Source organism: Narcine bancroftii, chromosome 2 (genome assembly GCF_036971445.1).
Source record: "Narcine bancroftii isolate sNarBan1 chromosome 2, sNarBan1.hap1, whole genome shotgun sequence".
NCBI classification, from domain to species: Eukaryota; Metazoa; Chordata; class Chondrichthyes; order Torpediniformes; family Narcinidae; genus Narcine; species Narcine bancroftii.
Window position 1 is genome coordinate 49,196,935 of NC_091470.1, and position 12,385 is coordinate 49,209,319.

The 12,385-nt window shown below is 39.9% G+C and overlaps 1 protein-coding gene across 9 annotated transcripts in view; it reads left to right on the forward strand.

Moving 5' to 3' along the window:
- Window positions 1–12,385, forward strand: part of LOC138753515 (formin-like) — a 395,939-nt gene that overhangs the window by 319,953 nt on the left and 63,601 nt on the right. The window lies entirely within an intron of this gene.

Below are 12,385 nucleotides of genomic sequence, written 5' to 3' on the forward strand. Positions count from 1 at the left end.
TTTATGTACTGAACAACCTTTTTGTCATCTTTCACTTTCTCCATTGAAAATGAAGCAACAATGTCACAAAACCAAATTACACTTCCTTTCCATGACTTACAGATGATTACCTTCATGTCTTCAGAATATATGAATATTTTAAAAAAGATCATAAAGAGCTTGCAACTTATTCACTTGCCCTTCCAATTAAATTTACATTCACATTTATTATTCAATTCCCTCTTGACACAAGTCATCTTAAATGTCCACCTCCACTTAATTACAGCCATATAATCCACCTACTAAACTTATGTTTCTTTGTGTTGTTTGTAAAGCTTGTAATCTTTTGATGCAGTTTTGTTTTAATCAACAGACAGAAACATGTTGTATTCATTCCATCACTTCCTTTCATGATATAAATTTCTTGGATCCTGCCTCCACATCCCCTCCAATAATTTTTCCCAAAATAACAAGGGTCTCAGGATGAATAATTGTTAATGATGAGGAGAGGACTAGTTATTATTCCCATTTGGAAAGGGTAGAATTCCAAATCATTCCTGCTTAAGTACTGTTGCAAAGTTGCGCTCATGAACCTGCATTTGTTTGTGAGACTTTGATTGATTGTAAAATTCCTGTGATCGTGATGATCTTTTCAAATTTTTTTCTTGTTTTTTTAAACAAACCTAAAATAATTGCTTCTACTCTTGCAGCCAGGAAGGGATTTTGATAAGAGATATGGAATCCTTTCGAGGTGAAGCACCATTTTACTTTTATTTCTTCCAAATTAACATCCTTTCTTTGGTGCTCGCACCGTGGTCTCCTTTTCTTTGAGGAAACAATGCAAATTACTCTATATTTGGGCATATAAGTCAAGTCGTGAAACCCAAAAAAATCTCTCAAATAATGGGGTCGACTTATACACTGGATGTACTTTTGAGACCTTAAATTCAGCTCAAAATCCAATTTGCACTGATCCAGTGTATAAGTCAATCCCTGAAAAACCAATTCGGCGTATAAGAAGACCCTTGAAAAACAAAAAAAAACCCTGACTGCGACAAATTTTCAATGAGATTTTTATTGAAAACAACAACAATTGAAAACATCAAAATTGCTCTCATTGTCTGAAAGCAACAGCACATTGAGAACCCTTCAAAATCACTCTCCCTATCATCATCATCTAAAGCAAAGATGGGGCAAACACATCCATACTCTCACTGTTAAAACTGTCATCAGATGGGTCCCAGTCTGTATCTGATGAGGGGGTTTCAACTTCATCATCAGTGTCCCACAATAAATCATCTTCCATACCATCAATTGCACAAGAGATACCACACTTTTTAAATGATTTTATCACAGTCTCTACTTTAACTTTGTCCCATGACTTGAGCACGAAGTGATGCAGCACACATTTCCCCACCTTTTATAAACAAATTTTTTGCACTTAACATCCCTGTATTCCATTCCTTGTGCACATGGCTTGTTCAAGCAAACATAAAGAGGTTGCAATATAAACATCAAACCACCTGGGATAACTGCTGTGTAAATATTATATAGTGCTAATCTATTTTAATGTTCTCAGTTAAATGGCTATGAAATATATCCCAGACCAGCAAACTTCATTCTTTGCATAAACTGCCTAGTCACCTGCTCCACACATGGCTTTACACCATTTTCATCCATCCATCCTTATTCATGAAAATGTACAAAAATGCCTGCAGGGAATTTCATTTTCAGTTTTGCATTTGAAGTTTCACTTTGTCATGTTGGCCATGGTAAACCTGGTCCTTTAGGGATCTGTATTTCTGGTTTGCACAGTTTTAACACATTTCCATTTCACTGTTCTATTGCCTATCATGTCAAAATTCATGGGGGTTTCATCCACGTTTTCGATATTTGCCAGTTCGTATAAACTGGTGAAAACTTACAACTTTATGATCAAGGTCTTTTGGTAGTTTCTGTGTGTTTTTTGGTGAAATACCAGATTTTTCTTGTTCATGAAACGATTGCACCAGCCCTAAAGTAGCCTCAAAATCATCACTGAGGATTGGATGCGACTTGGCCCACAGCAGTGCAAATGTTCTTATTTTATTTCGGGTGACTATGTAGCAATCTTGCCTCTTTTCATGTACCCATTCTGCAACGTTATTTTCCAACTCTGGCCAACGAGTTATTCCTTTTCTCAAAGAACATTGCCTTTTTGGTATTTTTCATAAAATCTCCTCTTTCTTCCTCCAATCTCTTACCAACTTCTCTTGCCCATTAAATTTTCTTGCAGCAGCTCAGTTGTCGGTTTTCTTAGCCATTTCGTTCACTTTCAACTTCAAGGTCACTTCATATTTTCGTCACATGCTGATGTGTTGATGGACTCTCCATGATAGCAATCACCTCCAGCCAACGCCCAGCCGATCAATCCGCGTGATCTATGGGAATTGACATATATGCCAGTCAGGCATCGTGAGCTTTGGGGCACCTCAGGCAGCCAGAAAATGGGGGTCAACTTGAATGCTGGATATACCATAAAACCCTTAAAATGAGGCTGAAAAAGTGGGGTGGGGTGGGGGGGGAATCTTAAGCTTCGGTCCACATATGCCGAAATATACAGTCGTGCATTTTGTAGAATGTGTAACACTGAGCATCCAGTGATCTTTTACTTTAATGTTCCATCTTATTCCCACTCATAGCTTTTTTTTGGTCTCCTTCACTGTTCTAATAAAGTTGAAATATGCTCAAGGTACAGCACCTTCCATCTTCTACACAACACTGATTCCAACAACTCAAATAATCTGTAATTTCTTTGTATTTAAAGTGTAGGATTGTGAACATCAAATGCAGTATGCTAATTAGTGTACTGCAATAGATATACAGTCTAATTAATGCTTCACCTGGAAAGGGTGCCATGTCTTTATCTCACTATCATGTGATGGTCCACTTCTAGAGGGGAGCCACTATCACCAAAGTTGTCAAGTCAAGTTTATTGTCATCTGATTGTACAAGTACAATCTGATGAAACTGTTTTCCAGTCCTCGGTACAAAACATACAGACACATAGTCAAACATAACACGCATACAATACATATGGAGGACAAGTATTTTATCTGTTCACACAAATAAATAAATATTTATTTGGAAATATGAGAGTTTCAGATGGTTAGTGTGAGCAGTTTCATTGATTGTTCAGTATTCTCACTGTCTCTGGGAAGAAGCTGGTGGTGCTGGCCCGACAAGAGCAGCTGAAAGATACTGTGTGCAGGGGGGAAAGTGTCCTCAGTGATTTTACACACCCTCTTTAGACAATGATCCCGGTAGATCATGTCGATGGGGGGAAGGGGGAAATGGAGACTCCAGTGATCCTAATCATGTCATTGGGGGGGAAGGGGGAAATGGAGACTCCAGTGATCGTAATCATGTCGATGGGGGGAAAGGGGGAAATGGAGACTCCAGTGATCCTAATCATGTTGATGGGGGGGAAGGGGGAAATGGAGACTCCAGTGATCCTAATCATGTCGATGGGAGGGGGGAGCGGGAAATGGAGACTCCAGTGATCCTAATCATGTCGATGGGGGGGGGGGGGGAGGGGGAAATGGAGACTCCAGTGATCCTATCTGTCACTCTTATGGTTCTGAAGATTGGCCTCTGAACAATTTCTTTGAAGTTATTGTACCACACTGTGATGCGGCCAGCCAGGATGCTCTTGGTAGAGCACCTATAGAAGGTTGACGTAATGATGGCTGGTAGCCTTGCCCACTTATATAGAAACAAAGGAAGTAGGAACAGGAGTAGGCCAAAAAAGGCCCATCGAGCCTGCTCCGCCATTCAATACGATCATGGCTGATCTAATTTATGACCTAACTCCACCTACCTGCCTTCTCCCCATATCCCCTAATTCCTCTATCAGGTAAAAATTTATCTAACCGAATTTTAAATATGTTTAATGAGGCAGCCTCAACCACTTCCCTGGTTAGAGAATTCACAGGAAGTGCAGCTGCTGTTGAGCCTTCCTGACAAGTGAGGAGAAGTTGTGTGTCTACGATAGTTCACTAGTTAAGGAACTTGGTTCACTCCACTACATTTATTGAAGTGTAGTGGAAGCTGGTCATTCTGGATCCTCTTTGAAGTCCACGGTCATCTCTTTCATGTTGAGATTCAGTGTGCTATTCTCATACCATTCCACGAGATTTTCCACCTCTTCTCTGTAGTGGGATTCATCGATGTTGCTGATGAGGCCAACTACTGTTGAGTCATCTGCAAACTTGATGACACTGTTGGAGCTGGATCTGGTAAAGCACTCATGGATCAGTAATGTGAACAGGAGCAGGCTGAGCACACAGCCTGAGATGCACCAGTGCTCAGTATGATGGTGCTTAATGTTCTGCTACTGACCCAGACAGACTGATCTTTCCATTAGGAAGTCCAGTGGATAATGATTTCTGGGGTTATAGCTCAATAGGGCTTTAAATAAGATTTCAGGAACAAGCATGAACAGAGAGTAAATATGTATAAAGAGCAAACAGAATTGGAAAAAAGTATATATATAATGGTTATATGGCAACTCAAACAGAGTGAGCAGAAAAAAAGGCTCAAACATAAGGGAAGAAATGAGGGCAAAACTGAAGCTGAGGTGCAGTGAGGTAAATATTTTTTCCTAAAGTGTAAATATTTGCTGATTCATGGCTTTGGTTACTCACATCTATTCACATGCCGAATCTGCATATTGCAAATGGAGATGAAAAAATCAGTTTAATGATTGCAAATTACAAGCAAAGACCTTCACCCATCAGCAAATTAGGAATTCACAGATCACGACCTAGGATTTTCTATCCCAAAGATCATAGATCTCTCCAAAACAAAACAAACAGGTGACTACAGGTTAGGCAGCATCCATGGGTGGAGATAATCAGTCAACATTTTGGGTTGGTATCCGTTATCGAGATAAGATCCCCTGGATAGCACATATTTGTAAAATGCATTACAAGTGTTTCCAAGAAAACATGTAACTTAGATGTCAGCAGTGGTTACTTTTATTTAGCACCTCCAGCATTAAAAAAGCATCCTTCTGAGCTTCTTCAAGACCCAATCAGACAAAAAAGATGTGATAGTACAGACCTATCACCAATGTATATAGTTACAGTATCTAGAGTGTAATGACTGTGCTTACAGCGATTGGCTGAGAGCTTAGCCACGCCTACTGTCTGGGCCTTAAAGGGTTGTGTCCCTAACCAGGTCGGATCATTCCAGACTGGTCGGCCACCTATGAAGAGCTCCTGTCTTTTGCTAATAAAAGCCTTGGTTTGGATCAACAAGTCTTTGTTCTTTCGACGAGCTCTACAAAATAAAAGTCAGAAAAATTAGGAAAGGTGGTAAGGATGACAGGAGATGGACTTTTTTTATGGAAGAATTCCATAACTTGGAGCTTAGACAGTAGAAGCAACAGCAGCTAGTTAGTCAATAAAACAGATAAATGGGAGGCCAAAATTAGAGAAATAAAATATGATGATTGGGTCCTTGACTGGAAATTTAGACACAAACTTGGGGACTTTAAATTTGAGGCTTTGAGAGACTTCAGAACAAGATGCAAAAGGAAAGGTTTTGCTTGCACTGAAGTTTACAGAAGGTGGAGGGTAGGAGATATTGGCCAAAACTAGAAATCACAAATGAATGGATGAGAGTTGCAAAAGTGGAAGGAGGCACACCTTATACTGGGAGAAATGTCTGATTAATAACTCAGATAGGAAGGATGCTAACATTTTGAGCAATCTTATTCAGTTGTGGAGGTAAATGATCATGAGGCAACAAAGCTTTTATAACTACTGTCATCAGTCATCTCAATATTTTGACTGGAGGAAATGGTCTGTGTTCAGGACATCTGCCAATTCTGAGGTTTCATGCAATAGTGGCAGAGCAGAGTTGCATGTTTTTGGGATATTTATGGAGGCCTGTGGATGATGTAACTCAGGACTACTCCCCCACTCCCAATAAGGCAACAGAACTTTTAGCATTCATCTCCCTCCAGGCTTGCTTCAGTCTGGTAGCTCACCACCAAGCCTAAGTTTAAATGTAACTGAATGGTGTTATTTGATTTAATGACTATATTTGATTTAATGACCATAATTAAAGATGATTTTGATGTACTGAGATTTATATTTTATTACTATCATACAGTCATGCCCCTTGCATATGATGACATTAATTCACAAGTTCTTATTTCCTGTAATGGATTGCTATGAAAAATGCATTAATTAAAATTAATCCAAAAGCCTTGTGTCCTGAAATTAATCTGCATCAGTATTCTTTTCCTTCTCTGCCATTGAAAAGGGAGTATTATGGGAGATTCAAGGTTAAAATATGGAATACAAATAAACTCTTTCCACCAGATCCTCATATAATTTGAAAATATGATAGATTCTCATTTAATTTACAGCTGGATGCAATTGTTTTAAAATAAAATCTGCAGTGACATAAAATGTTGGAATTTTCCTAATTATGAAAGAGAAGTGAGCAGAAATAATAGCTTGTATGTTTAACCAGAGCATCCCAGGACAAATATTATTTCAGCTCTTTTTGGCAAATCATTTTCAGCAAATACAACTGATGATGGTAGCTTGATGAATGAACATTCTGATGCCAAACTCATCTCCCACAATTTTTGATGTTCAGTACAGGTCTGTTCTGTTGCACTTCTTCCTTGACCATGGAGCCCACAGGATTGGCATTAAATGATGACCTTGCCAATAATGCCCACCTGCTGAAAAACTGAATAAATAAAAAGTTAAGAATGCAGCACCGATCTCTTTGGGATGGGAAAGATGGTTAAAAATTACTGTACCTTCATCATTAAAGCCTCTTGTACATTTGAACAGGAGGATATTTCTTACATCTTTCACTCGATAATGCTTTGTAAAGAACTGTAAATTCACTGTAGAGTTTTTATTAAATTAATTGATAAATTTAGACATACAGCAAAGTAACAGGCCCTTTCAAACCACAAGCTTGTGCTGTCCAATTACACCCAATTGACCTACAACCCCAGTATGTTTTGAATGGTGGGAGACTCGTGCAGACACGAGGAAAATGTAGAAGCACCTTACAGACAGCGCCAAATTCAAACTCAGGTCACTGGTACTATAATAGCATCACACTAACTGCTACATTAACTGTGCCGCCTTCTACCTCTTTCCAAATTATTTGTCAAGATAAATTGCATCTTGTGGTGGAAGCAAATAAACTCAGGGTAATGAAAGAGTGATTCTTGCTAAAGGTTAGAGGCCACATAGCTTTGCATATTTCAGTTTAAGGGGTAGGTGGCTGGTAGGTATGAGCAGCAGCATAGAAAAGATATAGAGTGTAAATTGAAAAGTAGATGCTTGAGACTATTAAAACAATGGATGTGGTGTTCAGTAGCAAATAGATTGAAGTATAGATGAAGACCAGTCAGATTGCAAAGATATAAGTAGGCAGTCTTTGTGAAAGAGAACATATAGTGCAAGGACTAGCTCAAAGTTGTGTAGGATAAGGTGAAGAGCAGACTGCTGACTGGGATGGCATATCATCTGATGGTCGTTGTATTACTGATAACCCTTCATTCTCCTTTTTACCATTATTGTTGTCTTCTGGGTACTCACAATCATTGCACATCCATATTTACCTTGACCAGATTCAGTGGGTCCAAACTGTAGGCTCATAGATTCCTGGCAACCAGAATTATGATTAGAGCAACAACACAGCCTCCACAGAAAAGAAGATCTGGCCCTGAAATGAAACTGAAGGCACTTACAGATGGAAAACACTTTCTCTCGACGATACCAGTTGTCAAAGCTGTAAGGAGCTTAGTATGTCTCTTGACATTTAGAGCAATGTACAACTTGCCTTCTTTGTTTTCTCATTTGCCATGTAATCCCCACTGAAACCAATGGATGTCGATCCGGCACCAGACATCGCACATGATTTAAGAGCTAAGTCCCTGACATGAATGCTAGGAAGACCACACTGCTGCTAGACTGCATGGGAGGTCCAATGGTGGAACATCTGGACATTTATGGTGCCTGCTACCGCCTAATGTGTTCAGGACTACAGTGTTTGGCGACGAATGCACAAATGTCTTGGAATTGCTTCCATTTGCAAGCAAAATCCAGATCATAGGCCAAGATGTTTACAAAATACATATTCCAAAATTTGACCAGTTCATTGTCTTAGAGTTATGGTTTGGTCCTTCACTCCAAAATGCTGCTAATAATTTCACTACTGTTTATCTAATAGTTCCACCAAGGGAAATAAAACAAACAACTCAACACCTCTTGCCCTTCATCTTTCACTCGATAATGCTTTGTAAAGAACTGTAAATTCACTGTAGAGATTTTATTAAATTAATTGATAAATTTAGACATACAGCAAAGTAACAGGCCCTTTCAAACCACAAGCTTGTGCTGTCCAATTACACCCAATTGACCTACAACCCCAGTATGTTTTGAATGGTGGGAGACTCGCGCAGACACGAGGAAAATGTAGAAGCACCTTACAGACAGCGCCAAATTCAAACTCAGGTCACTGGTACTATAATAGCATCACACTAACTGCTACATTAACTGTGCCGCCTTCTACCTCTTTCCAAATTATTTGTCAAGATAAATTGCATCTTGTGGTGAATTCACTCATTTTTGTGCCAAAGTAATATTGGAGTTACATGGCAAACTTTGATTCCTTTTATCGTCATAAAATTAAAATTAAGTTCGTCCTGGATTTTTGAATAATTATTGCAGAAGTCACAAGTTTAGATCAGGTAGTAGTCAACTTTAAAAAAAAGTAGGAAAATATACAAAGTATATAACAAGATAACGTTAAATAAATATTTTTATAAGACTAAAAAGAATGCTAACTCATATACAAGTCAACTAAAACCCTCACTATAGTCTTGCTTTTGCCCATATTTATCCCTCTGTGATTCAGCAAACTTCAGACTCCAACACAAATGCAGGGGTCCAGAATTTGCTGGTCATATTGTAACAGTGATATCCCTGCTGAGCTGTACCACTGGAGCCTAACAGTGGAGCAGGAGCTTCCTGATGTTCCACAAACATTTATGCTGGCAAATATGCTCTTAAATCAGGTTAGAATTTACACAGTATCTGTGAACCCATTCACTCTATGATCAGACGGTTTCTAAAAAGCAAAGAGTTCTGCATGCAATATTGAAAAAAAATTATTAAAATCTAGAAAGCAATCCTGTTCTATTTAATTTTTCTGATCTTTGCCATTGGCAATGTGCTAGTGATTACTATCTAAAGTGATATATAGAGAGTCACTGTCTCAGAGGACCTTTTCTGGACCCAGAACACAAATGTCATTGTGAAGAGACCATGTCAGAGTCTCTACTACTTCAAGAGTTTGCAGAGATATGGTATGACATCAAAAACTATAGATGTGTAGTGGAAAGTGTGCTGCATCATGGCCCAGTATGGGGAAACCAATACCTCTGAATAGAAAGCCCTGTAAAAGGTAGTGGACACAACCCAGGACATCACAGGCAAAACTCTCCCCACCATCAAGAAAACCTACATGGAGTGTTGCCTTCGGAAAGTAGCAGCAATCATCAAGGATTCACACCATCCAGGAAATGCACCATTCTTGCTGCTGACATCAGGAAAGAGGTACAAGACTCATACCACCAGGTGCAGGAACAGCTGCTACCCCTCGACCATCAGACTCCTCAATGACAAACTCAATCAGAGACTCATTTAAAGACTCCTACTTAGTACATTATTTATTATTTAATATTTGTCTTTTTTATATTGCCCAGTCAGTTTGTTTGCATTTACTTCCTTTTTGCATTTCTCTCTTTTGTGTATTTATTTTTTTCTTGAATACAGTTTTTTTGCACTACTGTTAAGTAGAAATTCTGCCTGGCCCATAGGAAAAAGAATCTCAGAGTTGCATGTGATGAAATATATGTACTCTGACAAGAAATCTAAACCTTGAACTTTGATTAAGGAAAGACATTGAATTGAGGTTTGTTGGGTATTCATCTTCAATTGAATCTGCTCCCTCTCTTAAATAATCCATGCTAATTCCATCTTGGTTGTAAGAAGTAGCAATAAAATGGAGTCAGGATATGCAGATGTGGAATAGTAGATTTCAGAGAGGGATTGTGAATGAGCAAAGCTGTGTCACATCACAACTAATTATTATCAATCCCTTGCTCAATACCTCATTAACAATTGGCAATATGCTAGTATTATTAGGTAAATTCTGAGACAAAGTGCAACAGTTTCTAGTTAGTAGAGCCAGATTGTGACAAAGGTAAGAGTCTTCTGGCTTGTCACAGGAGCACAATTAGAAGAGAATAGCAGAAGCAATCCCAGGTCTCAACTTGACGAGGTTTTTTTTTTATCTTATACTGACAGGGTGTAGGATGGCACTAAGATCAGTCAGGGCTGAACTCTCCCATGCAATCTGGAAGGCAAAGTGGGGGTTCGCAAGGAAGCACACAGACAGCTGTGTTACACTGGCAACACACGGTCCATGTGGTGAGGGATCAAGACGATAGCACATCACAAGTCAAGCGTCTGAGTTAAGGACAATGACACCTCTCTTCCGGACAGACTGAACATCTTCTATGCACTGTTCGATGAGAAGATGATGCCAAAGAAAGCTCCGTGTCCCCCTGATGATGGGCTGAGCTGAGGAGAACCCTATCTAAGGTGAGCCAACAGAAGGAGGAGGGAGCAGACAATATACCTGGTTGGGTACTGAAGGACTGCGCAGTCCAATTGATGGAGATCTTTTCAGACATCTTCAACACCTCACTGCAGCAGTCCATCATTCCCACAGGGTTCAAGACAGCCACCATCATCCTGATACCCAAGAGGGTGACAATAACAGGTTTCAATGACTACTGCCCTGTGGAACTTACCTCTGCCATTATGAAATGCTTTGAATGTCTGGTGATGGAGCACATCAAAGCACACACCCCAGAGATGCTAGACCCATTTCAATCTGCCTATAGAAGAAACTGTTCCATATATAATGCTATCGCTTGTCCCTTCACTCTGACCTGACCCACCTGGAAAAAGACACCTCATACACCAGGCTGCTGTTTATTAACTTCAATTCGATGTTTAATAAGATCATTCCCTAGAGGCTGATGGAGAAGCTGTCCTTCCAGGGACTCAACACCCCTCTCTGTAATTGGATCCTGGGATTCCTAACCGAAAGACCACAGCAGAATATCAAGCACCATCACGCTGAGTACTGACATACTTCAGGCCTGTGTGCTCAGCCAACTCCTGTTCACGCTACTGTTCCACGACTGCATCACCAGAACCAGATCCAACAAAGTCATCAAGTTTGCAGATGACAACAGCAGTTGTCCTCATCAACAACAACGATGAGTTGCACTATAGAGAAGAGATGGAAAAACTCGTAAAATAATTCGAGAGTAACAACCTGAGTCACAATGTGGACAAGTCAAAGGAGATGATTGTGGACTTTAGGAGGACCAGGAATGACCACCCTCCACTGTGCATCAATAACTCTAGTGGAGAGAGTAGAGAGCACAAGTCCCTTGGAATTCACTTAACTAATGACCCATCGCGGACTCTCAACATCTCCTTACTTGTCAGCAGGCACAACAGTGACTGCACTTCCTGAGAAAACCAAAGGGGGCAAGGTTACCAGCCACCATTATGTCAACCTTCTATAGGAGCTGTATCAAGAGCATCCTGGATGGTTGCATCACATCATGGTATTGTTGCTGCAGAGAAATGGATCGAAAGTCAATCCATAGGACTATAAGGGTGGCAGAGACGATCACTGGAGTCTCCCTTCTCCACCCTGCCCCTCCTAAATCGATGTGATCTACTAAAATAATTTTCTGAAGAGCCGTGCAAAATCATTGAAGACCTCTTCCATACAGCATCTTTCATCTGTTCCCATCGGGGAAAAGATGCAGGAGTATCAGAGCCAGCACCACCGGACTGAGGAAGAGCTTTTTCCCATGGGCAGTGAGAATGCTGAACGACCTAAGGAACTGCTCTCACTTACCATCCAAAATACTCATATTCATGAAACAATTTACGTTTATTTATTTGTAGTGATGAATTACTTGTCCTGCATTTATGTTATTTATGGTTGTGTGTCTGCCTGTTTTGCAGCGGGTGCTGGAGAACGCTGTTTCATTGGGTTGTAATTGTACAATTAGATGGCAATAAACTTGACTTGACAGTTATACCCAGCAAAGGCCCAAACTATCAACATTGCTATTTTCTACTGAAGCTATATGTTGTAATGCCCTGGAAATTTTGGTATACTCTCAAAATGCCCAGTGCCCAAGTTCTCAAATAGGATTGACCAGATGTTGCCCAGTTTTGGCCCAGAAAAATTACCTTGAGTTCCTCCTTTGAAGCATATGTTAAGG